General features: G+C 44.2%; 2 pseudogenes; one reads left to right on the top strand and one right to left on the bottom strand.

Moving 5' to 3' along the window:
* Positions 1-3,793: 3,793 nt before the first annotated feature.
* On the bottom strand, positions 3,794-5,857 carry LOC123461477 (annotated as a pseudogene).
* Positions 5,858-17,466: 11,609 nt separating this feature from the next.
* On the top strand, positions 17,467-20,913 carry LOC123461476 (annotated as a pseudogene).
* Positions 20,914-26,771: the final 5,858 nt, after the last annotated feature.

Raw genomic sequence — 26,771 nt, 5'->3', positions numbered from 1 at the left:
AAGAAATAGGACTACAAGAGGGGGAAAAAGAGGTCTCAAGGTGAGAGGACAATAGAGATTGATGGAATATATGTGACATAAAAGTAGGTTGGACATTTGAGGGGGAGAAGGGGACCAACAAGAGGGGGGAGGGAGAATGGGGAGGGCAGGAGGAATAAATAAGAACAAAGCATTCGTGTGTATGAAAATGTGATGATGAGACGTGTCCTGAGTCAACTCAACTCCTGGATCTCCTGCTCCAGAGGGTGTGCGTGCAGAAATCTAGCTTTTTTCTTTTTCAGAAGGTAGCAAGACACAAGGAGATAAACCACCCCTCGCATCTCAGTCAAGGCCCAGGAGAAATCACAGAGGAAGTGGGGAAGGGCGCTGCTTCCATTGGGGAGCCTGACAATCAGCGCCAGGGTGAAGGAGACAGACCCCCGAGGATACTCGGCACACTAAAGTGGAAACCCAGAGTCTCCTGAGAGCTCACCACTGAAATAGATTTAAACTCACCCACCAAGGCTCAGGGAATTTTGCGGAAGAGGAGGCGGAAAGATTTTAAGAGCCACAGGTTGAGACATCATGGCCAGATGCACTGCCTCCCCCAATAATTGACTGCTGCTCCCACAACCCCATGGGGAGGAATGCCTGCAACCCCACTGAGGCAGGTCCCCTGCAGAATGGGGTTTAGGAAGGAGGGAAAAGATGGTACCAACACATGATGTATCCACACAAAATATGTTCTTAATAATAATTTTTTAAAAAGAAAATGTGACCATGAAAGTCATTCCTTTGTATGCTAAGAAAAAAACAATGTAAAAATAATTTTTAAAAAATAAATGGTTTCTAAGAGTTAATCCTGAGCAGGCTGACAATTTTTAGTGTGCCTTAAGGGTTATTAAGTGCACTCCCTGCAAAGAATATTTTAATGGCCTTTAATCTAAAGCCTAAAGGCTATAATTAACTGTTGGGCACTGGGCGCTTTTGAAAGGTAGTATTATAATAATAGATGAGAAATCCACAAAGTTCACGGCCTGCTACAAATCATAGGTGGAAAAAAACATGACCAACCCAATCAGAGACTTTTTTTTTTTCCTTTTTTTTTCTTTCCTGCCTTTCTTTCTCCCTTCCGACAAGTACTTACAAAGCACCCATTGTGTGTCTGGGTTCTCCCCCAGTACTTGGAGCTCACCGTTTCAGAACAGATCTGCTCCTTCCCCTGGAACCTCTGCCACCAGTTGGCCGTTCTCGCCCACCCCGTTTCTGTGTCGTGGCATGGGGAAAACAGCAAAAGCAGAGCTTTTGCTTGGCCAGGGTTCTGGGGAGCACGTTTGAGGAGCCCAGGTGCCATCTTCATGCTGGAACTCTGGAGGAAAATGTCTGTCAGCTGTGCCCGGGAAACCACGCGGGCACCTGCCTCCTGGTGTGGGCGTGTCCTGTGCGATCTCTCTGCTCTGCCTTGCACCTTCGGTAGAGCATCTTTGGCACAGGTCAGCAGGAATACGTGATTTTTTGTGGGAATGGCCTACAGTCCCTGGCTTAGGTCCACTTCCGTTTGTTTGGTTTTGGTGTGTGTGCACTTGTGGTGTGCAAATATGCATACGTTGTGCACATTCGTGTGGAGGCCAGAGAAGGACCTCGGGTGTCCTCCCACATTAGTCCTCCACCTAATGTCCTTGAGATGAGTCTCTCGTTGACCCTGGGGCTTGGTGCCATTTTTCTGTTAGTGACCGACCAGCGAACCCCAGAAATCCTCTTGTTTCTGCCTCACTCCCTAAGCTGGGGTTACAGGAGTGTGTGGCCATCCTGATATTTTGTTTTGTTTTGTTTTTTACATGGGGGCTGGGGATCAAACAGGTCCTCGTGCTTGCCCAGCAAGCAGCTTCTTGATCCTCAACATAAATGTACTTTTGATGCGATGTAGGATTTGAGCTCTTAGTGAGATTAGAGGTCTGACTCAAGTTCTTGTATGCGTTTAGCAAACAAGTAAAAAACGACACAAGGGGTGAAGTTGTTAAAGAGGTATTTTAAACAAGAATATATGCTGGGCATGGTGGCTCACGCCTTTAATCCCAGCACTCGGGAGGCAGAGGTAGGAGGATCACCATGAGTTCAAGGCCACCCTGAGACTACATAGTGAATTCCAGGTCAGCCTGGGCCAGAGTGAGACCCTAGCCCCCCAAAAAAGAAAGAAAGAATATGGATAAGAAGAAAGAAGTAAAGCTCCTAAAATGAGTAGCTGAAAGGAGTGCTCCCTCCCAAGAACAAACTCTGCTTAGCTTCTGAGACTGGGTATATTCATGGTGGTATAGCCATAGACTACTGGAAGAAGTTCCGAGGAGGTTGCCTCTTGGCAGCCCCATTTGGGCTTCTTAATATTTTTGTTTTAGGGCTAGAGAGGTGGCTTAGAAGCTAAGGTGCTTACCTGCAAAGCCAAAGGACTCAGGCTTGATTCTCCAGGATCCACATAAGCCAGATGCACAAGGTGGTGCATGCATCTGGAGTTCGTTTGCAACAGATGAATGCCCTGGCATGCCCATTCCCTCTCTCTCTCTCTCTCTCTCTCTCTCTCTCCCTCCCTCCTTCCCTCCCTCTTTCTCTCTCTCAAATAAATATTTTATTTTTATTTATTTGTTTGAGAGAGAGAGAAAGAGGCAGGTGGAGAGAGAGAATGGGCATTCCAGGGCCTCTAACTATTACAAGTGAACTCCAGATGCATGTGCCCCTTGTGCACCTGGCTTACATGGGTCCTAGGGACTTGAACCTGGATCCTTTGGCTTTGCATGTAAGCATCTTAACCTCTAAGCTATCTCCCCAGCTCTCCAAACAAGGGCAGAATTGAGCCTGATATTGGCATCTCTTGTTCTTTATCCCCATGTCTTCTCCTTACAAAAGAACCCAAGCTTCCACTTGCCACTTACAGGGGAGGCTACTGGGTAAGAACTTGCTGAGTAAATCCTTGAAGGACAGACAGCCGAGAAGTATCCTCAAGGTCTTTTCAGGAGAGGAATAGGAATCAGTCCTTTAACAGCAGATGCAAGCTTGGAAGGAAATAGAGCCTCTGGAGCCTGCCGAGCTGGTTAGAATGCAAAACGAGGCAGATTGCACATGGTAGGCTTTAGCCAGCTTTGCTTCCAATGCTAATAAGGCAGAGCTCTCTGCTGAAGCTACAGGCAGGATGTGTGTGCCTAAGAACAGACCTATGTCTTCCACCCTGGCTGCTGTGTCTGGGGTCTAGTGGGTGCTCAAAACCAACTCTGAAAAATGAAGATCAAGTTTCATAATTGGCAGAAAAGTGCCTTTGCCATCTCTAATCTGGTTAAGGAATTTATTTATTTATTTATTTATTTTTGTATGAGGTTGGATTTTTCCGCTTGATCTTGGAGAGTATGGGTGAGGTCAAAGGTACAGGAAGGGAACTATTATTTACCAACACTTCTGAGCTGTGGGTCTTGTTCCATTCTGACAACCCTTAGCCTTATTTGTCAGACTTCAGAAACTCATTTTGTTTTATGTTTCCCCCCTGCTTTGCAATTAACCGTATAGTTGAATTGCATAAGGCAACATGCGATGTATGAAAACATTCTAACTGAACTATAGGTATTAAATACTGAAAGAATTATCAGTTTATTAGAATTTTTTTTTATTTGTCTTTGGTTTTTTGAGGTAGGTCTCACTCTAGCTCAGGCTGACCTGGAATTCACTGTGTGGTCTCAGGGTGGCCTTGAACTCATGGTGATCCTCCTACCTCTGCCTCCCGAGTGCTGAGGCTAAAGGTGTGAGCCACCACGCCCAGCAGAACTTATTTTATTTAACCATCAACCAGGTTGGCAGCTATCAGCAGTTCCAGTGCAAGCTCAGATGGGACTGGGCATTCAGAGGAGGTGGTAGTGTAGCGAACCTTGCAGGTAAAATACATGCTACTTTTGATAGCACATGTGGTGGTGGGGGGGTCACTCTAAAATTAACCTCACTGGTTTCATTCTCAGCCAAAAGACCTGGCTCCTCAACCTGGCTTTTACTGTCCCTGATGTTAGCACATGTTCTCTTTTTACAATAAGTTTGTGACCACCAAAAGATACTAATTTGACATAGATGGCTTCAGGGCCTCTCTAGCCACCACAGATTTTCTCCTCTCCATTATGTTCTTGTAAAATTCTACCTTGGGGCTGGAGAGATGGCTTAGTGGTTAAGGTGCTTGTCTATGAAGCCTAAGGATACAGGTTTGGCTCCGCAGAACCCACGTAAGCCAGACACACAAGGTGATGCATGCACACAAGGTCGTGCCTATGTACAAGATGGCACGTGCATCTGGAGTTTGATTGCAGTGGCCGGAGGCCCCTGGTGCACCAATTCTCTCACACTCTTGCTGTCTCTCGTAAATAAAATTTAAAAAAAAAATTTTAAATCTACTTTGGTTTCACAGAAATTTTAGCAGTTTTCTCCTTGGGCACTGGAAGGAATTACTTCCGCTATGTCAAAGCTGCTTTCTGTCTCATTTTGGTTTTATCTCTTTGTGAAACATACCAGATTGGGTGCTAAGATGAAGAAAGTTTCCAGACAGGTCTCTCAAGCTGCTCATTCATCCAGGTGTTCATTCATTCACAAGGCTTTGAGTGCTTGCCTCCACGACATTTTACAAATGAAGACACTAGAGTCTGCCTAATGTTGGGAAAGTCACTGTATCCCTGGACCTTGGTGTCTTTGCGTAACATTGCCTTTGCTGGTCTGCTCAGCAGATTCAGTGAGACCCTGGCACACACTAGGGACCAATAAAATAGTAGATCCTGTTATTCCAACCTGAGTTTTCCTTTACTATGTAGATGTAGGGCTCCCATCAAACATTATCATTTCTTTAAGGGAAGTTGTGCTATCAGGAGGATTATGAATGCTGCTGGCCTTTGGAAACGGGAGTGGGATGTGATGGCTTTTATGTAAAAAGTCTCCCATATCCTCAAGTGTTTGTGATTAAGCTTCCTACTTAGGGAGTTTTGTGATTAAGCTCCACAGCTGGTGGAGCCTTGCTGGAGGAGGTGTGTTCCTGTGGGTAGGCCTTAAGAATTTATCAGTCCAGCCCACTGGGTGTTCAGAGGTTGCTCAGCTTAGTCTTGTTACTCCTGCCCTGACATTGACAATATTCCCTCCAAGGAAGCAGATGTTCAGGTCTTAGAAACCATGAAGATGCGAACAGATCATCCACTCTGCCATGCTTTCTCCACCATGATGAAATTTCCTCTCAAAACTGTCAGCCTGATGTGGTGGTGCACGCCTTTAATCCCAGCACTTGGGAGGCAGAGGTAGGAGGATCGCTGTGCGTTTGAGGCCACCCTGAGACTACATAGTGAGTTCCAGGTCAGCCTGGGCTAGAGTGAGACCCTACCTCAAAAAACCAAAACAAACAAACAAAAAAAAAAAAAACAAAACAAACAAACAACAAAAAAAAAGAAAACCTGTCAGCCTGAAATAAACTCTTTCCTCCCATAAGCTGCTTCTAGTTGGGTGTTTTGTCCCAGCAATGAGAAGGTCACTGCTACAGGGGACGATGACACTTGGGTCCTGCCTTGGGGGCAACGGACTCAAAGAGCAAAGCATAGAAAATCATCAGCATCCTTCAGGAATTCAAAACATCCCGACCAGGCTGAACCATGGAAACAAATTCAATAATTCTAACAAGAAGAGGTTTAGCTAATGTGAGCAATCTCAGTCCTTATGAAAAGAGACTTAAATGGAAGAGAATGTTGTTTGGAGATCGTTTAACCAATTTCTCTTTTATGAGTCTATCTGCCTTCCCCATTGCAGACCACTGTGTTTCCAGCTTCCTATTTAAATGAAAAGCATTTACGTCGATCAGCACAGCTAGCGTGAAAGCAGTCATTGAGTATTTGTAGCTGACAAGATTTGATTTCTTAAACTGAGAACCAAATTGCATTAAATTAGTGGTGATGTGTGAAGAGTGCACATGCCAATAAATTACATTAATAAGGATCTCAAAAATGTTTTTGAATGACTGGTATTCAGTATGATTTTAGTTTTCCTATAGGTTAACAATAATAAAAATCCCAGAGGCTAAACATCAAAATTATTTGTTTTGAATATGCCTGTGATAGTCCTGTTTTTTCCTCTGATGGAATTGTCAGTCGGCCACACAACGTTTTTGGTGTTACTGTTATTTTCTTTTTCTTTTAATCCCGTACCCTGGACCCTGTCGTCTGTCTAATGAAACATCTGTTCAGGTCTTAGAGACCAAATGTATGCCTTAACATGCACTAACGTCTCAAAACAGGACTTGTTTTCTGGGAGACTTTGTCACTACCCTGTCCTTGTCACAACTGTGACATATGAAGCATGCCTACTGTGTGAGAATGTTGCCTTTTCTTCTTTTCTATATTTATCTTGCCATGTAAGCCAAATTCCACTGAAAGTTATTTTCCTCTGTCTTATCACATGTACATAAATCTAGTCTATTTATACCAACTCTTAACACTTGTTTTTGATGTAAGATTCTCTCTGCCTCTGGTCCTTCATTTCCTTGTTTCCTTTGCCTTTCTTCTTTCTTTCTCTCCCCACCCTGCGGCTTCACCAGGGGGAACTACAAAATAAACATGAGTGATGTGCCAAGAGACAGCTGGGAGAAGGTGAGGGAGTGGGTGCATGGGGGATGTGTGGAGACTTTTAGTCTCTGTCCCTATATCTCCATCAGCCACCCACAATCTCAGCACACACACAGTATCCTTATAAACACTGGGTTTGGGCTGGAGAGATTGCTTAGTGGTTAAGGTGCATGCCTGCAAAGCCTAAGGACCCAGGTTCGATCCTCTGGGTCCCACATAAGCCAGATGCACATGGTGGCGCATGCGTCTGGAGTTCATTTGCAGTGGCTGGAGGCCCTGGTGTGCCATTCTCTCTCTCTCTCACCCTCTCTCTGTGTCTCAAATAAATAAATAAAATAGATTAACAAAATGTTAATAACAACACTGGGTCTGCACTGCAAATGCAGTACATTTGGTACATTCAGGGCAGGGCTTAAATGTGCACGTGTTAAATCACTCATGTGAATTTTGTTGGTACTAACACAACATGGATGCTTTACTGTGTGGTGAGCTCCTCTTCCTTCTCCAAAGTCCTGGTCACTTAGCAAACCTTCTCTGGATATTGGTTGAGAGAACTCAAGTGTCAGGCGTGTGGGAGTTGAGGGCGTGGTTTCGTGGGTCCTTAGGAACACAATGTGGCGGGGAACATCATCGCCAACATATAGATGAATGTGATGTCAAGCGCAGACTGGAAATCTTCACAATCCTGGCTACATATAACAAGACAGTATGTGTGAGAAAGTCCACAACATACAAACGATGGAGATGTGGGTACTATGCAAATGGCCCGTAAAGATTCATGAGACTTGTGGCCGGGCACTTTTGGGGTATATGTCCTAGTCCCACTCATAAACCTATGTCCATTCTCAGGGTGTCTTTCTCTTTGGTAACAGTCGGTCTCTGTTTCCATTCCCTCACTATGCTTCTCTGATTTAATTCCTTGTCCTGAGACATAAGAAACCAGAAACCCCAGCAGGGACTGTCGGGGCTCAGACTTGGGCTTTTCACAGCTGGTGCCAGGGGGTGAGTGACATTATGCTGTTTCTCCTTTCTATACTTCTCCACGTTCCCTTTCCCCACAGCACATGGAAATCTTGTGTTTGGGAGGTACGTTTCCCCTTCTCTTGATTCCATTACATCCTTTCTTTACATCACGGCTTATGGTTTCCCAGGCTGGAGGCTCAATTGTGTGCCTAAACCTTTTCGTGGGAAGTTCGCTGAGTTTACGCGGAGGATAAATGAGCACATTGGCTGGCATCTGCCCTGGTCATGCCACAGACTTTCCTGCCACCGGCATACACTCATACTTCCTTTCTTGAACACTCGGAAATGAAGCACATTTTCATTGGCAGCCTTGGAAAACCGGGTTCAATCTCCTCCTCTCCCCTCCCCTTCCCTCCCTTCTCCTTTCCTTGGTCCTGGCTTCAAGAGCCTCCATCTTGCAATGGAAAAATCCCCAGAACTAAAATAGCTTTTTCTTTTTTCCTCCCCCTCTAAACTGAAACTTTCGGCTTCCACTTCCTTCCTCCTAATGGGGCCAGTAGAAACCACCCCACTTTCTCCTCTAATGGGACTGGACAGCTGGGAAACTGCCCCCCACCCCATCACACCACTTCCTTCTTCCTAACCCTATAACTAGCTGAGTCTGTGACGGGAAGTGGGCTCTGGATCCTTTGCTGGAGAACCTCCTCCACTCGTGTTTACCATGAACAAAACCTGTGCTGCTGTTGACCTCTCTTCCTTGTTTTTCTCGTCTGCACCCCAACTTTACCTTACCCCTGGCTTACAGTGCCAAGAATGGAGGCCAAGGAAGGACCCGAACCCTCTCGCCTGTTCTATGGAGCTGTCAGTTGAATTTACACTAGCAGTTACTGCCAATTCCAGGCTTTAAGCTGCCTTCCAGGTCCACTTTTAATCTGGGACATGCATGGCTCCCATGGAGACTTATGTCCTGAGGTGAAGGGGTCTGAGCTCACACGGCTCTCAGCTGAGCCCAGGGGAGCCACCAAGATGGTGGCACTGAGGTAGAAAAGAAGCTAAAAGTTGAACTGATTCACTGACTTACTGTAAGAGTTAATTGCTGAGCAAGGGTGACAGAGATCGACACAGAGAACAATCCACTCCCACCAAATCAGATATGCAGAGACACAGAGGCTCCCAAGACCTCGTCACTGAAATGAACCCAACATGGCTCAGGGAAGTTTGCGGAAGAGGAGCCAGAAAGAACGTTAGAGCCACACGTTGGGTCATGATACACAGAGACATTTCCTCCTACCCATAACTGATGGCTGACCCCACAGTGCACGACCCATCTACCCCAACAAGGAGGGTCCCTGTGGAGGGGGGAGGACAGGGAGGAGGCTAACGGAAACTTGACGATATTCACTGAGTACAAAACTTAAAAAAAAAAAAAAAAAAAAAAAGTTAATTGCTGAGGAGCTAAAACTTATCTTTGTCAGCAGATGGCACAATCCCAAAGGAGCTGTCCAGAAAGGGCCCAAAGGGATGATAAGAAGGAAAGAGAGTTTAGGCTAAAACAAAGTAAAACGGAGTTCTTTGTTGGGGCGGCCTGACTATAGAAATGATTGATATGGAAATTTCCACATCTTGTCTGCTCACTTATCCCTCGCCTTCTCTATAAAGACTATAAGATGGAAAATAAAATCTCAGCTCAGGTCCAGAGTTTCTTTGGAGGGGTGACCTCAAGCTCCTTGGCCCCCGGGGTAATAAACATCTCTGCTTTCACTCATCCTGCAGTTGGAGTGATCTTTCAGAGAATTTCTACACCCGCACCTACATGGCTGCTCCTTCCCCAGACCTTCCTAGAACACTGCCATCCCCTTATGCACTTCTATTCCTCCTTCCTTCTGTTCTTTCTAACACATACCCACCAGGGCGAAGGGAATGGTGGACTCAAATGTGGGCTCAGGAGCCAGCATTGCAAATGCAGTCTGTCACCACATGGTCCTAGTGCCCGCCAGCTTCACATGCAGGCCCACCAGATGACTCCAAGTTAACTTTTCTCATTGTCCTACCATAACCCTTCATTAACAAATGCTTCCTTATACCTCAATCACACTCACATTCTCTGGGTGCCTTTATGATAGGCAATAGCATCTCTAAAGATATGGATTCGCTAGGTGTGGTGGTGCATGCCTTTAATCCCAGCACTTGAGTGGCAGAGGCAGGAGAATCACTGTGAGTTGGAGGCCACCCTGAGACTCATAGTGAATTCCAGGTCAGCCTGGGCTAGAGTGAATCCCTACCTTGAAAAATAAAAAGATATGGATTTAATTCTATAGGTCTTTTTTTTTCTTTTTTCTTTTTTGGTTTTTCGAGGTAGAGTCTCATTCCTAGCTCAGGCTGACCTAGAATTCACTATGTAGTCTCAGACTGGCCTCAAACTCATGGCAATCCTCCTACCTCTGCCTCCCAAGTGCGGGGGTTAAAGGCATGCACCACCATGCCCGGCTTCCAAAAAAGACTATGGCAGGGGAGGTCATGAGCCTTAGGGGTGTAAAGCCTGCTCTTATCTGGATAAATGCATATACTATGCTCAACAAACTACCCTGTTAGCAATATACTTAATGTTCATATTGATGTATTAATGCTACTCTCATTTTTGGTTAGAGAAGCTTCTCTTTTCAGATGGCAGTGACCACTGGGATGACCCAAAAGGCAACATAGTGCTGAGAAGAAGTGATGGAGGAGTGTCCAGCTCTGAAACATCTCTATCACACCCTGCAAGGCTCAGGGTCCATCGCAAAAGAGGTGGTGGAAAGAATGTAAGAGCCAAAGGAAGGGCACCACTCCTTACAATGCAACTGTCCAGACAGAAATTGGCCTCAATATCCATGACCTCACAGTGCCTAGCAATACTTTCAACAAGACCCTCATAATAGGAGGAAAAGATGATGACATGAAAATAAAAGAGAGACTAATGGAGAGAGGGAGCAGATATGATGCAGAGTGGAGTTGTGAAGGGAAAGTGGGAGAGGGGAGGGAATTATCATGGTTTATTCTCTGTCAATATAGTTGTCAATAAAAAAATTATACATAAAAATTTTTCCTTTGAACATTGGTTTCAAAGGAGAAACCCCCTCCCATTTGCACTTTTACCATAAATGGCAATTTAAAACAAACAAAAAATAAGCTAAAGCCATTCATACAAGCAAGTCTCTTCTCTGAACCTAGGAGCCTAGTGTTTTTGTTGTTGCTATTATTTTGAAGTAGGGTCTCGTTCTAGCCAAGGCTGACCTGGAGTTCACTGTGTAGTCTCAGGATGGCCTTGATCTCACATGGTCCTCCTACCTCTACCTCCCGAGTGCTGGGACTAAAGGCTTGCGCCACCAGTTGGTTCAGGATTTTTAAATTTTTTCTTTTTAAAAAATATTTTTATTTTTATTTATTATATGAGAGAGAGAGGCAAAGCAGCCACTGCAAATGAACTCCAGACACATGTGCTACCTTGTGCATCTGGCTTACGTAGGTCCTGGGGAATCGAACCTGGGTCCTTTGCCTTTACACAAATGCCTTAACTGCTAAGCCATCTCTCCAGCCCTGGTTCAGGACTGTTTTGTTTGTTTGTTTGTTTGTTGTTTTTCAAGGTAGGGTCTCGCTCTAGCCCAGACTGACCTGGAATTCACTATGTAGTCTCAGGGTGGCCTCAAACTCGTGGCAATCCTCCTACCTCTGCCACCGAAGTGCTGGGATTAAAGGCTTGCACCACCACACCCAGCTGGTTCAGGCTTTTTAAAGAGCTTCTTCTTAGGATAGTGTCCTTACTGAAGGAGGAGAAGAGGAAGCTAGTTTTTTTTTTTTTTTTCCAGTACTCCTGGGACTCTCAGCAGAGGCCGTTTATGAGTGTGCAGGCATTTATGATACTGATAACCCTAAGCCCAGCCCCAGCACAGGCATGTTCACATGGCCTCAGTGTCCTTTGCACAGCAAAAGTACAATAGATCACCAAGAGGCATCTACTCAGCACACAGCAAGATGAAAGGCTGCACCCCCCCAGACCCCCATTAAAAACAATGTTCATCTATTACAAAGTCCCATTCTCCATCTTTGCATGTTATAAAGTCAGTGGAATCCATCCTCCAGGAATGAGTGCAAAAGGGGAGTACGTGGCTCAGTGAGCAGACAGAGGGACTGCCTGGAGCCTCCCATCCATTTCGGACAGACACACAGACAGAAAAGGGTTATTGCCAGCTTGTGTACTTTCACAATGTGAGTTTTGTATTTCAAAAGCCTGAATTGTCCCCTGAGTGTGAGAGACTGGGTGGGGAGCGTCCTATCAGCGGTCGCTGTTCACCAGGCCATGAAACTCCGCCCAGGCCTTGATGCTGTGGGTGTGAGTTTTGTATTCCATAACGGTGTTGGGAGGTAGATTAAGCACACGCCGAAGTGTGTCCCGGATTCGGGCTGTGGTTGCTTGGTCGCTGGCAGTCTTATTCCACATAGAAATAATGTCCTCCTGGAAGCAGACAGAGACCACAGCCCCACAGATCTCCTCTCCAACCATGAACTGCTTCCCCAGCATGGCCAGGATGAGATTTTCCCAGCAACGGGAAGCCAAGCCCTTTCGCAACCGAATGATCCACTTGCCGCCATTTTTATTTGCATCATCCTCTGCCTGGGATTAAAGGCATGTGCCACCACGCTCGGCTTTCTGGTTACTTTCTAATTCTAGTGTTTTTTTTTTTTTTTTTTTTTTTTTTTTTAGGCAGTCTCAGTCAGGGACTGAGGCTCAAGGAGAACCAGGAGGTGCCAGCTTGTTCAACCTGGCACCAGAAACTCTTGGCAAAAATGTCTGATTGAGAGTGATCCACAGCGCCCCCTGCTGCCCACAGTCTACCACACTACCTGTGTGGGCTGGCCCAAATGGTCGGACTCTCAGGTTGCGCCTCCAAATTTATTACCCAATCGTATCTTCCCCTTATACACCTGAATCTGATGCAATAAAAGCTGTGGCCTTCCAGGCCGTCCCTCTCCTCTCCAGACTTAATTCTCTCTCTCTCTCTCCCTCCCTCCCTCCCTCCCTCCCTCCCTCTCTCTCTCTCTCTCTCTCTCTCTCTCTCTCTCTCTCTCTCTCTCTCTCTCTCTCTCTCTCCCTGTGTGTGTCTTCCCTTCACTGGGGCCACAGGGACACTCCTGAGTCTGGCCTCTACCCTCTCCCATCTTGCAACCTCAAGAATTGGAAAATGTTGTGCTGGTGAGATGAGATGGCAGTTAAAGAGTGCTTGAGAATTAGGAACTGTTGGCCCCAAACTGCCAAGTTCTGTGCATCAGAACCCATGTTTAAAAAAGAAGAAGAAAGCTAGGCATGGCCACATGTGCCTGTAACAACTGTGGTGGGCAGGGATGGAGTCGGAAGAGTGAGGGGCAGTGGCTTTGGGTCGAGGAAGAGACCCAGACTCAAAGAAATACAAGGTTGAGTGACAAGAGAAAGTCACTGGGGCTGGAGACATGACTTAGGGTGTTTGCTTGCAAAGCCAAAGGACCCAGGTTCGATTCCTCAGGACTCATGTAAGCCAGATGTACAAGGGATACATGTGTCTGGAATTTGTTTGTAGTGGCTAGAGGCCCTGGCATGCCAATTCTCTCTCTCTGCTTGCAAATAAATAAGTAAAATTTTGAAGAGAGAGAGAGAGATCTGTTATACTATTCCTCTGGCTTCCAGATGCATGTGCATGGGACACACATCTGCACAATGCACGTGCATACAACCATACTTCACACACACCACACATGTGCTCTACACACAGGCTGTACAAAAAGTAAAAAGAGGGCAAGAGAGATGGCTTAGCAGTTAAGGTATTTGCCTGCAAAGCCAAAGGACCCAGGTTCAATTCCCCAGGATCCACGTTAGTCAGATGCACAAGGGGGCGCATGCATCTGGAGTTTGTTAGCAGTGGCCGGAGGCCCTGGCATGCCCATTCTATCCCTATCTATCTATCTATCTATCTATCTATCTATCTATCTATCTGTCTGTCTATCTGTTTCACTCTCCCCCTCTTTCTCTGTCAAATAAATAAATAAATGAAAAATTTAAAAAATAGCCTGGTGTGGTGGTGCATGCCTTTTTTTAATTCCAGCACTTGGGAGGCAGAGGTAAAAGGATCGCCGTGAGTTTGAGTCCACCCTGAGACTCCATAGTAAATTCCAGGTCAGCCTGGGCTACAGTGAGACCCTACCTCAGAAAACAAAACAACAACCCAAGGGGGAAAAAAAAGTCAAAAGAAAGAAAGAATAGGAAATGTTGATTCTGCGACTGTAAAGAAAAAAGAGGCTAATTTTTACCATGACACCGGCCTCAATACAAACTGGTAATGGTTAAATTTGGCTAAAGTATGGAGGTTTCAACTATAAAACTATCCTTCAGCTGTATCTAATAACCAAAGAAAATGGTTTGAAGTGTTCAGACCTTTATGTCTCTTTGCCAGGGCTGAGGTCTACACAAAGAAAATAACAATGGAGAGAACTAAGACCCATGGGACACTCCGGGAGTGACACTCCGGGTGTCAGCTTCGGGGTTTGAGACAGATGGACAGAGACAAACCATTTCTTGATCCCCAGACTTTTAATGCCAGGGGAGGCTGGCAGGATACAAAGCCCCCCACCCAACACACACACACACAGAGGGGGGGGAACACAAGCTTTGGAATCAGCAGGATCTGTAGGAAAAGGGAAATAAGGAATGAAACTGGGAGAGGGGAGCTGTGGAACCTTGGGTAAATTGGAAATTGGGAGAAAGAGAGGAGAGGGGGAGAGAGGGAAGGTGTGGCAGGAAGGAAAAGAGAGAGTGAGTGTGAGCGTGTTATGGGAAGAGAAGAAGAGAAAGTGTCTTTGCATGATGTGTCTTGAGACTGGGCTGGGAAGTGGGGGGGGGGGGGGCTCCCTTTGAAGCCCAGGTGCACTCAATTACCATAATTGGAGGTTGTTCCAGAAACCCAGACCTACTCTGAGCAAGGCCAGGTGGGAGGAGGGAGAAAAAAAGGAGGGGGAGGGAGAGGAGAAGGGAACTCTGGAACTCTTAAATAGATATGCACAACAATTTCCCTAAGGGAAGTGACTGGTCCCTTTGGGACAATTAGAGTCTATTCCTTTCTCAATCTTGGACTCAAGTAACTATGTAAGCTAAAGAGCTTTCATTAATACAAGGAACTTCACAGACCCGGCTGTTGGACACGGACTCTTTGGTACTCAAAACCAAGACCTAAAGCAAGCAACTGATTTCGTTCTTTTTTTTTTTGAGGCAAGCCCAACAGACTGGCTTTTTGTTGTTGTTTTTTGTTTTTGTTTTGTTTTGTTTGGTTTGGTTTGGTTTGGTTTTCTCCTACGTGAGACAGCAAGAGTGAGAGAGAGTGTGTGAGAGAGAATGGGTGTGCCAGCCACTGCAATCGAATTCCAGACCCATGTGCCCCACCACCCTTGTGCCCATGTGTGACCTTCCACTTGTGACGCTTAGTGGGTCTGGCTTACGTGGGATCTAGCGAGTTGAATATGAGCAACAGCCTTAACTGCTAAGCCATCTCTCCAGCCCAGGAAGTAACGAATTTCTGATAAGACCACCTTACAAGTCTGAAGGTTCCCAACCGAATAGACTGAAAAAGAAAAAAAAAAAAAAAACAGAAAACCAAAATACATCCTATCAGATTGCCCAAGGGTTGACCTTTTTCCTCTTCTGAAAATAGACAAAAACTGTTTGACTTGTTGACATAATTGTGTCATGGGTGTCCATAATTGTTTTATGTGATTGTGTTATTATATGTTAAGAGAGCATCAAACAAAACTCTGCCACTAAAATTCTTCCAAGTAACGAGAAAAAAGAACTCGTGACCAATTCGTTTTCTTGTCATGCATTTTTGAAAATATTTTTAAACTTTTTATTCATTTATTTATTTGAGAGAAAGAGAAGGAGAGAGAGAAACAGTATACCAGGGTATCCAGCCACTGCAAAGGAACTCCAGATGCATGTGCCACCTTGTGCATCTGGCTTATGTGGGTCCTTTGGCTTTGTAAGCAAGTACCTTAACTGCTAAGCCATCTCTCCAGATCTTGTCATTCATTGTTAATGCAAGCTAGCAGTATTTTTCATTTTAATTTTCTTTGTATCATGACATGTCAACTTAAAATGCATTTTGCCAGGGGGTGGTGGTGCATGCCTTTAATCCCAGCACTCGGGAGGCAGAGGTAGGAGGATTGCCATGAGTTCAAGGCCACCCTGAGACTACAGAGTTAATTCTGGGTCAGCCTGGACCAGAGTGAGACCCTACCTCGAAAAACCAAAAAAAAAAAAAAAAAAAAGTATTTTAATGGTAATGGGCTGGAGAGATGGCTTAGTGGTTAAACGCTTGCCTGTGAAGCCTAAGGACCCCGGTTCTAAGCTCAATTCCCCAGGACCCAAGTTAGCCAGATGCACAAGGTGGTGCATGCATCTGCAGTTCATTTGCCGTGGCTGGAGGCCCTGGCACACCCATTCTCTCTCTCTCTGTGTCTCTCTCTGCCTCTTTCTTACCCTGTCGCTCTCAAATAAATAAACAAAAAAAATTTGAAAAAGACTTGCAAAGTTCATATTTATAAATTTGGGCTTTAACTTCTTAAATTTATTAAATTTAACTTCTTAAAACCTATTAGAATATCTTTGTGTCTACTAAATGTTTCATTAAACCTTAAATGCTACTTGTTTATATAAAATAACATTCTTTAGGATCATAAAATAACAGTTTAATTAAGCTATAAAATTTAACATTGGAAGCATAGATTCTGATAGTGATTTCCTTCCAAAACAGAGTCTAGAAAAATCAACTAATTGTATTTCATGTTTTAAATCAACAAAAATAATAGGACATAAAAATACTTTATGTTAATAAAATACCTCTAAGTAATATACTTTAAAAGTCTTTACTAAGATGATTGCCATAATTTCTTTTTCAGAAATATCCTTTTTTTGTTTGTTCATTTGTTTTTTGAGGTAGGGTCTCACTCTAGCCCAGGCTAATGGAATTCGCTATGTAGTGTCAGGGTAGCCTTGAACTCACAATGATCCTCCTGCCTCTGCCTCCAGAGTGCTGGGATTAAAGGCATGCACCACCACACCTGGCAGAAATATTCTTTTTAAAATGTTTATTTGAGAGAGAAAGAGAATATGGGTGCTGCAAATGAACTCCAGATGCATTTGCCACTTTGCGCATCTGACTTTACATGGGTACTGGGGAATTAAACTTGGGCTAGCAGCTTTGTAAGCAAGTGCCTGTAATTGCTGAGCCATCTCCACAGCTCAGGAATATTGTTAACACACAAGTGTTAAATGTAAGGTTTTTACTAAGGTTGTGATACATATCATATGATAGGTGATAAATATTTGTCAAAGATTTTTATGTTAAAATTCCTTTCCACAATTAAAATGGCCAGAAATATCCCAACATGTAGAAACATTCAGAATGTAGGTAAACTTAGTCTATATGTAATAAAATGGGTGTGTTATTATGTAAGATAACCAATATCTTACTTTTTTTTTTTTTTGATTTTTTTGAAGCAGAATCTCACTCTACCCCGGGCTGACCTGGAATTCGCTACGGCCTCGAACTCATGGCGATCCTCCTACCTCTGCCTCCTGAGTGCTGGGATTAAAGGTGTGCGCCACCACGCCCAGCTGCCAATATCTTACATTTTAAGATAAATTTTAATGTGTAGTTAGTTGTGACAGTAAGATATGAAAACTTCTGCTTGGCCATCTGTGCTGTCCTCTTTCAAGACAGGTTTTTCGATGTTTTTATCTTGTTCAGTTTAAACTGAAGGAAAAAGTGGCTTACAACCAGGCTGTAGGTGTCTGTTCAGCCTGCCTAAGACCTCATCAAGGACCACACGAAGCTCTGTGTCTTTGAGATCCATGCTCTTCTACTTTTGCAGTTACAGCTTTGAAAGTTACAACATTGGAGGTACCGATTTTGGATTAAGGATTGCTAATGCTATTAAAATAACCAGATAGATAGGTTAATGAAATTGTTATCTTATAACCCAGTGAATGCTCTTTTATAGAAACAAGTAGCATTTTAAGGTTTAATGAAATATTTAATCTACCCAAAGATACTGTTATAAAGTTAAGAGTACCTATAAGTATTGCTGCAGTCAGGTTTACATTACTGGCAAAGATCACCAGGCCAAGAAAAAAAGGAAAAAGGGGTTTTGGGAAAAAAGGGTTTATTTTGGCTTACATACTAGAAGGGCACTCCATGATGGCAGGGGAAAATGATGACATGAACAGAGGGTACACATCACCCTCTGGCCCACATAAGGTGGACAATAACAACAGGAGAGTGTGCCAAACACTGGCAAGGGTAAACTGGCTATAACACCCATAAACCCGCCCCCAACAATACACTGTCTCCATCAGCTGGGTACCTAGCATTCAGAGCACCTAAGTTTGTGGGGGAGACCTGGATCAAACCACCACAAGTAGGTATGTCTTTTAACAGATCATGAAAACACTCTTGGACATGCACACATTTTAAGTTGGCATGTCAAGAAATAAAAAAAAAAAACAAAACTAAAAAATAATGTCAGCATGCAATAACAATTAGTGAACAGAATTGGTCGGGGCTGGAGAGATGGCTTAGCAGTTAAGCGCTTGCCTGTGAAGCCTAAGGACCCCGGTTCAAGGCTCAGTTCCCCAGGTCCCACGTTAGCCAGATGCACAAGGGGGCGCACGCGTCTGGAGTTCGTTTGCAGAGGCTGGAAGCCCTGGCGCGCCCATTCTCTCTGTCTCCCTCTATCTGTCTTTCTCTCTGTGTCTGTCTCTCTCAAATAAATAGATAAATAAAAATTTAAAAAAGAAAAGAAAAGAAAATGAATTGGTCACAAGTTTTTTTTCTTAGTTGTTTTGGGGAATTCTAGGGGCAGAATGAGTTCCGTTTTATGCTGTCTTAGCATAGAACTTACACGTGATGAACCTAAATAAAGGCTATAAAATGTATTTTTTAAATCTGCCTTTGGGCTGGAGAGATGGATCAATGGTTAAAGACACTTGCTTGCAGAGCTTGAAGACCTAGGTTCGACTTCCCAGCAACCACATAAAGCCAGATAAACAAAGTGGCACATGGGTCTGGAGTTCGTTTACAGTGGCTACAGGCCCGGGCGTGCTCATTCCTTCGCTTTTCTGCCCTCTCTCTGATGGCAAATAAATAAAGATATAAAAAAGAACAGCCAACATGTTTGAAAAAAAGTCTACTTATTACTACATATATATATATATTTCCCATGTGTTTATGTTTTAATATTGTTGACTTGGCACCAAATCAGCTTATAAATAAATGGTCATATAAATTAAAATAAAGTTAGCCCAGATTCTCTTCATAGTGTAACTAAACTTTTGAAATCGGACAAAGGGTACATGTAATTGAATGGTCATAGCTGAGGCATCGTTTAATTGGTCATCATTTCAATTCTAATTCCATCAGATGGTCCACTGAGTCCCTCTTGTGTGGGACAGTAATTGGCTCTCGGGACACTAATGGCTCCTGCTCCAGGGGCAGCCTCACCCTCATGGATAATTGTTTCATCCAGGGTTTGGTCCCATTAGGCTCTGCTCTTGTTAGAATCCAAGAATCAAAACACTGGTTTAAACCAGGCATGGTGTCACATGCCTTTAATCCCAGCATTCGGGAGGCAGAGGTAGGAGGAGTGCCATGAGTTCGAGGCCACCCTGAGACCACATAGTGAATTCCAGGTCAGCCTGGACTACAGTGAAACCCTACCTCGAAAAACTAAAAAAAAAAAGAAAGAAAAAAGACACTGGTTTATCTCTGGTTTCAGCTTTCCTTGAGTAATTAACATGCTCATCTTCATGGACATGTAAGTTATCCAAAGACAGGGAGATACATGAAATGGAAACAGGGGTGCCAGGACTCAATCTGGCTTTGGCTGTGGTATGAACCCACATAAAGTCAATGCTTGTTTTGTTTTGTTTTGTTTTCTTTCTTTTTTGTGATATGGTCTCATTTGAGCCCATGCTGACCTGGAATTCACTATGAAGTCTCAGGCTGGCCTTGATCTTACAGTGATCCTCCTACCTCTTCCACCTGAGTGCTGGGATTAAAGGTGTGTGCCACCATGCCCATCAAAGTCAATGCTTTTTAACAAAAATAGTTTCTGGGTGCTTGCTATAAATCTTGAACAAACTGATTTATGACTAAACTTCGTTGGTTAAAACAGTTGTCTCGAGGACTGCTAATATCTTTGGCCTGTACTTATAAGTATTAGATCTTTGGCAGTGCTGTCCTTGTACCCCACCGGCAAGGTCATGGACTCTGGTGATGGGGTCACGCATACGGTGCCCATCTGTGAGGGCCACACCCTTCCCCGGGACCTGACAGACTACCTCATGAAGACCCTGACTTAAAGGTGACAGCTTCACCTCCACAGCCGAGCAGGAGATGGTGAGTAGCATCAAGGACAAGATGCGCTACGTTGCCCCAGACTTTGAGCAAGAAATGGCCAATGCTGCGTCCTCTTCTTCCTCTTCGGAAAAGAGACAGGAGCTACTTGATGGGCAGGTGTTATAGTCAGGATTGCATTGCTGGCAGAAATTACCCAACCCAGAGCAGCTTGTGGGGATAAAAGGTTTATTTTGGTTGACAGGTTCAAGGGGAAGAAGCTCCATGATGGCAGGGGAAAACGATGGCATGAGCAGAGGGTGGACATCACCCCCTGGCCAAAGTAAAGTGAACAATAGCAACAGGAGAGTGTGCCAAACACTGGCAAGGGGACACTGGCTATAATACCCATAAGCCCACCCCCAACAATACACTGCCTCGAGGAAGCATTAATTCCCAAATCCCCATCAGCTGGGAACCTAGCATTCAGAACACCTAAATTTATGGGAGACACCTGAATCAAACCACCACAGCAGGTGATCACCATCGGCCATGAGCAGTTCTGGTGTTCAGAGGTGCTTTTCCAGCCTTCCTTCCGGAGTCTGGAGTCCCGTGGCATCCACTAGACGGCCTTCAACTCCATCAGGAAGCGTGATGTAGACATCTGCAAGGACCTGCTGGCCAACATGGTACCATCTGATGGTACCACCATGTCCCCAGGCACTGCTGGCAAGATGCAGAAGGAGATCACAGCCCTGGCACCCAGCACAACGAAGGTCAAGCTCATTGTCCCTCCCCCTCCCCTTCCCCCCTACGCCCAGGCACAAGTACTCTGTGGAATGGTGGCTCCATCCCGGCTTCACTCTCTACCAGGGTGGGTCAGCCAGGCCCCTCCATCTTCCCCCACAAATGCTTCTGGCTGGACTGGGAAGGGGCCAGGCGTCTGCTGTATAAGCTTATGCTGAAGGACCAATGTGCCTTGGCACGTGTACACACCTCATGCTAGCCTCGTGAAACCGGAATATGCCTTTGAAAAGAAGTTTGTTCTTGAAGCTTGTACCTGATATCAGCACTGGACTGTAGAACTTGTTGCTGATTTTTGACCTTATACTCAAGTTAACTGTTCCCTCGGTATATATCTAAAACCCTGTGCATGTCTTGACTTCAGCCCTTGGTCTTTGTGGCTTGGTCACTTGGTGGCTGGGGAAAGGAAACCCCAGCTGGTGGATGTGTGAGCACAGTGCTGTGATCTGTACTGGGTGTCAACGTCAGAGGTGACTGTTCCCGGATTTCTTGAGGCTGGCAAGGGTTCCTAAGCCAGTTGTCATTTTTTTTTTTTGGTTTTTTTGTTTATTATTATTAGACCATGCTTTTTCTCATTTTTTAAACATTTTCCATGATTATAAAAAATATCCCATGGACTGAAGGACAAAAAAATCATATGATCATCTTATTAGACGCAGAGAAAGCATTTGACAAAATCCAACATCCCTTCATGATAAAAGTCCTACAGAGACTGGGAATAGAAGGAACATATCTCAATATAATAAAGGCTGTTTATGACAAGCCTACAGCCAATATATTACTAAATGGGGAAAAACTGGAAGCTTTTCCACTAAGATCAGGAACAAGATAAGGGTGTCCACTGTCCCCACTTTTATTTAATATAGTACTGGAAGTCTTAGCCATAGCAATAAGGCAAGAGATGCACATAAAAGGGATACAACTTGAAAATGAAGAAATCAAATTATCATTATTTGCAGATGACATGATTCTATATATAAAGGACCCTAAAGACTCTACCAGCAAACTGTTAGAGCTGATAAACACCTACAGCCATGTAGTAGGATACAAAATAAATACACAGAAATCAGTACCATTCCTATATGCTAACAACAAACATACAGAGGATGAAATCAGAGAATCACTCCCATTCACAATTGCATCAAAGAAAATAAAGTACCTTGGAATAAACCTAACCAAGGAAGTAAAGGATCTCTACAATGAAAACTATAAAACACCCAAACAAGAAATTGCAGAAGACACTAGGAAATGGAAAAACATCCCTTGTTCCTGGATTGGAAGAATCAATATTGTGAAAATGGCAATCTTACCAAAAGAGATCTACACATTTAATGCAATCCCCATCAAAATTCCAAAGGGATTCTTCACGGAAATAGAAAAAGCAATCCAAAAATTCATTTGGAATCACAAAAAATCTTGAATATCTAAAATAATACTGAGCAACAAAAATAAGTCAGGAGGTATCACCATACCTGATTTTAACCTATACTACAAAGCCATAGTAACAAAAGCAGCATGGTACTGGCACAAAAGCAGACATGTAAATCAATGGAGCAGAATAGAGGACCCTGATATAAGTGCAGATAGCTATAGTCACCTGATATTCGATAAAAATGCCAAAAATACTCATTGGAGAAAAGACAGCCTCTTCAGCAAATGGTGCTGGGAAAACTGGATATGTATTTATAGAAGGATGAAAATAGATTCTTCTCTCTCTCTCCATGCACAAGAATTAAATCCAAATGGACTAAAGACCTTAACATCAGACCTGAAACTCTGAAATTGCTAGAGGAAAAAGTAAGGGAAACTCTTCAACATATTGGTCTTTGCAAAGACTTTCTGAATACAACCCCAATTTCTCAGGCAATAAAACCACAGATTAACTACTGGGACCTCATGAAATTACAAAGATTTTGTATTGCAAAGGACACTGTGAATAAAGCAAAGAGGCAACCTACAGAATGGGAAAAAATCTTTGCCAATGATATATTTGATAGAGGATTAATATCTAGGATATACAAAGAACTCAAAAAGTGAAATAATAAGAAGTCAAACAAGCCAATTAAAAAATGGGCTATGGAGCTAAATAGAGAGTTCTCAAAGGAAGAAATATGAATGGCATAAAAGCATCTAAAAAATGTTCTACATCACTAGTCATCAGGGAAATGCAGATTAAAACTACATTGAGATTCCATCTCACTCTTGTCAGATTGGCTACCATCATGAAAACAAATGATCATAAATGCTGGCAGGGATGTGGAAAAAGAGGAACTCTTCTACACTGTTGGTGGGAATGCAATCTGGTTTTTTATTTTTTATTTTATTGTTTTTTATTTATTTCTCAATTTTTATTAACATGTTCCATGATTATAAAAGTATCCCATGGTAATACCCTCCTGCCCCCCCCTTTCCCCTTTGAAATTCCATTCTCCATCATATCCCCTCCCCATCTCAATCTGACTCTCTTTTATTTTGATGTTATGATCTTTTCGTCCTCTTATGATGGTCTTGTGTAGGTAGTGTCAGGCACTATGAGGTCATGGATATCCAGGCCATTTTATGTCTGGAGGAGCATATTTAAGGAGTCCTACCCTTCCTTTGGCTCTTACATTCTTTCTGCCACCTCTTCCACATTAGGCCCTGAGCCTTGGAAGGTGTGATTGAGATGTTACTCAATATTCCAGTCACTTCTTTCCAGCACTATGATACCTTCTGAGTCATCCCAAAGTCACTGACATCTGAAAAGAGAAGATTCTCTACCCAAAGTGAGAATAGTGTTAATATAAAGGTATAAATATTAAGAGAGATGCTTACCAGGCAGTTTGATAAGCATAGTATATATGCTTATCCAGACATCAGCAGATGTTACACCCCTAGGGCTCATGACAACCCCTGTTTTAAGTTTTCAGTATCAGGGATGTATTCCCCACCGTAGAGTGGGCCTCCAGTCCAATTGGAGAGCAGTTGGTTTCCACCATGACAGACGTGCCACTATTGAACCTGTTGGCTCATTTGGCCTGGCTGTCCAATTATAAGGCTTGCAGTGTCCACTGTTAAGTATCTTCGCTGGTGGTATCTCTTCCTCCCATTGAACTGTATGCACAATGGCTTCTTCCAGTTTTCTGTCAGCTGGTCTACATGGAGGAGGTTATCAGCTCAGTTCCAGCAGGATTTCTCAGTGGCCTTGCAGCCCAAGTATGTGGAGTCTTCAGCAATAGGGAGTTGTCATTTTTATCTTGCCGGACTAAACGGTGGGAAGGTCCAAGCCTTAGGACCCAGTTTCTGTTCTGGTGTTTTCCATATTGACCGCTGTGCTCTGAGTTGGGAATGTTTGCATTTTTACCTGTAAATTTATCCATCCTTTTAATTTCTGTAAGGTTTTTCTTGCACTCGATTCTTTAATAAATGACAACAAATTTTAGTTTCATACTGCAAAGTGAGAACATCAGGCCCTAGCAACATGTCATTGTGTAAAGAAAACTAAAGCCCTGCAGTACTATATTTATGTTTTTCTGCATTTTAGATATGTTTCCCATATTTTCATTAAAATATGAAGTTTTATTTGAAAAAATGTTTCTAAATTTTGTTTTTAAAAAGACAGCAAGAAACCCATCAAATAAAAACATGAAAGTTATAGACATGAGATGTTTTGGGGGGAAAAAAGAGAGAAGATGAGAAGATGGCTCAGCAGTTAAAGGCACTTGTTTACAAAGCCTGCTAGCCTGGGTTCAATTCCCCAGCCACCCACATAAGCTACAAGCAAAAGGTGGTAGCAAGCCCCAACAAGTGTCTGGCATTTGTTTGCAGTGAGCTGTTATAAAGAATAGAGCTTTAGGGCTGGAGAGATGGCTTAGCGGTTAAGCGCTTGTCTGTGAAGCCTAAGGACCTCGGTTCGAGGCTCAACTCCCCAGGACCCACGTTAGCCAGATGCACAAGGGGGCGCACACATCTGGAGTTCGTTTGCAGTGGCTAGAAGCCTTGGCACACCCACTCTCCTCTCTCTCTCTCTGCCTCTTTCTCCCTCTGTCTGTCGCTCTCAAATAAATAAACAAAAAGTTTAAAAAAAAAAGAATAGAGATTTATTTGTCCATGCTTCTGGAGTGGGTCTCATGGTACATTATAACTACCTCCTAACAAGGCCACTCATGCGCTTCGGAGAGACAACACTTGCCCTGTCTTTTTCACTTGGAAGGTTGTGGGCAACGTAGAAAAGAGAAGAAATCACAATCGGTTTCATTCCTCCCTCCTCCCCAGGCAGGTTCTGCAGCTCTGTTCTACCTACCCCAGTTTCTCTCCATGAAGCAGGAGGTCATGGTAGAGTGGACAGTAGCTGGGTCATGTCATCTAAGCCCTGTTAGTTCTTGTACCTGCTCTCTCCTTACTTGTCTAGGATCACTTCCCCTCTTCCAGGGAAACCTCATTCCCGTGAGCCATGCCAGCAGCAGGGCGGGCACCTCAGCATGAAGTCAGGCGATGCTTAGCTTAGGTCCAGGCATAGGGTTTGAACCATGAGCCATGCAGTAAAGGTGTACTCTCTGGGTGGGAGCTGTGGGGTGAGGGGAGTACAGCATACCCCCCACCCCAACACACACACACAGAAAGTGCCAGCAAAAGAAGCCAGCATGAGGGCAGCCAGCTTGAGAGAAGAGAGCCAAGGAAAAAGCCCAGCTGGCATCTTTCAGGTCTTCTAACCCCATCAGGCTTCTACTTCAGGACCAGTCCTTTTTTTGTGCTGAGGCTAATTTGCACTGGCTTTCTGTTGCTGAAGGAGTTGACCTTCTAATTGCTAAGCCAACAGATCAAAAGCCAGTGTGTATTTCTAACTATGGTCCCACAGTGTCACGGTGATTCCATTGTCCCACAGTGACACTGTGATTCTAAGTATGGTCCCAAAGAGACATGGTCAGTACTTGGCGACTGTTTAGAGCCTGTTTGCCTCTCATAATTAGAACTCAGTGATTGCTCTTTCTCTCTTTATTACATCTCCCCTTACAGCCGGACCCCAAGTTAGATGCATTAGTTTTTGCCATAAGTGATTTGTGCTGTTTGATTGGCTGCCCTGGAGAGCTGGGTTAAGAAGTCAGTTGGGAAGAATGCTGGGCTTAATTAGCAATGTTTGTTGGGGGAGCTGTAAGGAGTGCAGGTGCCTGAGCTCCGTCCTTGCCAGTTTGAATTATTCTTTGGTTGGTGATGTTATCTATTCCAAGTCAATAAAAGGGAATTATAACGATTATCCCAAATTGGTTCCCTAAATTGGTGCCACTTCTCAGTCTAACTCAGAAAATGGGCATGGAAGGACTTGTAGCCAGAGGTGGCTGAGTCACAAGAGAGTTGGGACAGGGACAGAGGTTACATCCTGCCTCTCCCACCTTCTGGGCCAATGATTCCCCCTTCTGGAGTACCGCAGGCGCCCCACTGACTGCACCTCCATGCAAGGAGCTAAAGCAGAGGCTGTCTGGGCTGTGCTGTCTCATGCCTGATGCTCTGCTGGCATGGACCTTCTCAGTCCCAGAGAGATGCTCTTCTTACCAACTTAATATTAGTTCTTGACACCTTTGTCCAATGTCCTCTTTCCCTGCTCCTCAGAAGAGGATGTGGGAGCTTATACCCGGGTGAGCTGCGCTCTCTTGGGTCTGTGGCCCTACCAGACTGTGGACCACTTGAATGGCATCATTCTGACTTGCATTATTTCCAAAACTTTGGCATGCCACCTGGAGCAGCATTTATCTGATGCTTATTGAATTAAGTAGCCTACTTACAGAGGCATTAGGCAGCTGAAAAATTGAGGGATGGGATAAAATGCCAAAGGTTTACCTCCTCGTCACTGGGGAAAAACACTCTTCCAGAAGCAAAGGGTTTATTTCAGCTTGCGCTCTCCAGGGGACGGTTTGTCATGGCACAGCAGAGCAGAGGCTGGGCATCGCCTCTTGCCACAGCAGCTGGGAAGTAGCAGCAAGAGCGAGTTAGCTCTGGCAAGGGAGGGGAGGCTTTGTGGTATCGTAGCCTAACCTGTCCTCAG

The sequence above is a fragment of the Jaculus jaculus genome, chromosome 6, assembly GCF_020740685.1.
Source record: "Jaculus jaculus isolate mJacJac1 chromosome 6, mJacJac1.mat.Y.cur, whole genome shotgun sequence".
Lineage (NCBI taxonomy): Eukaryota > Metazoa > Chordata > Mammalia > Rodentia > Dipodidae > Jaculus > Jaculus jaculus.
This window is presented reverse-complemented; position numbering and strand designations above follow the sequence as displayed.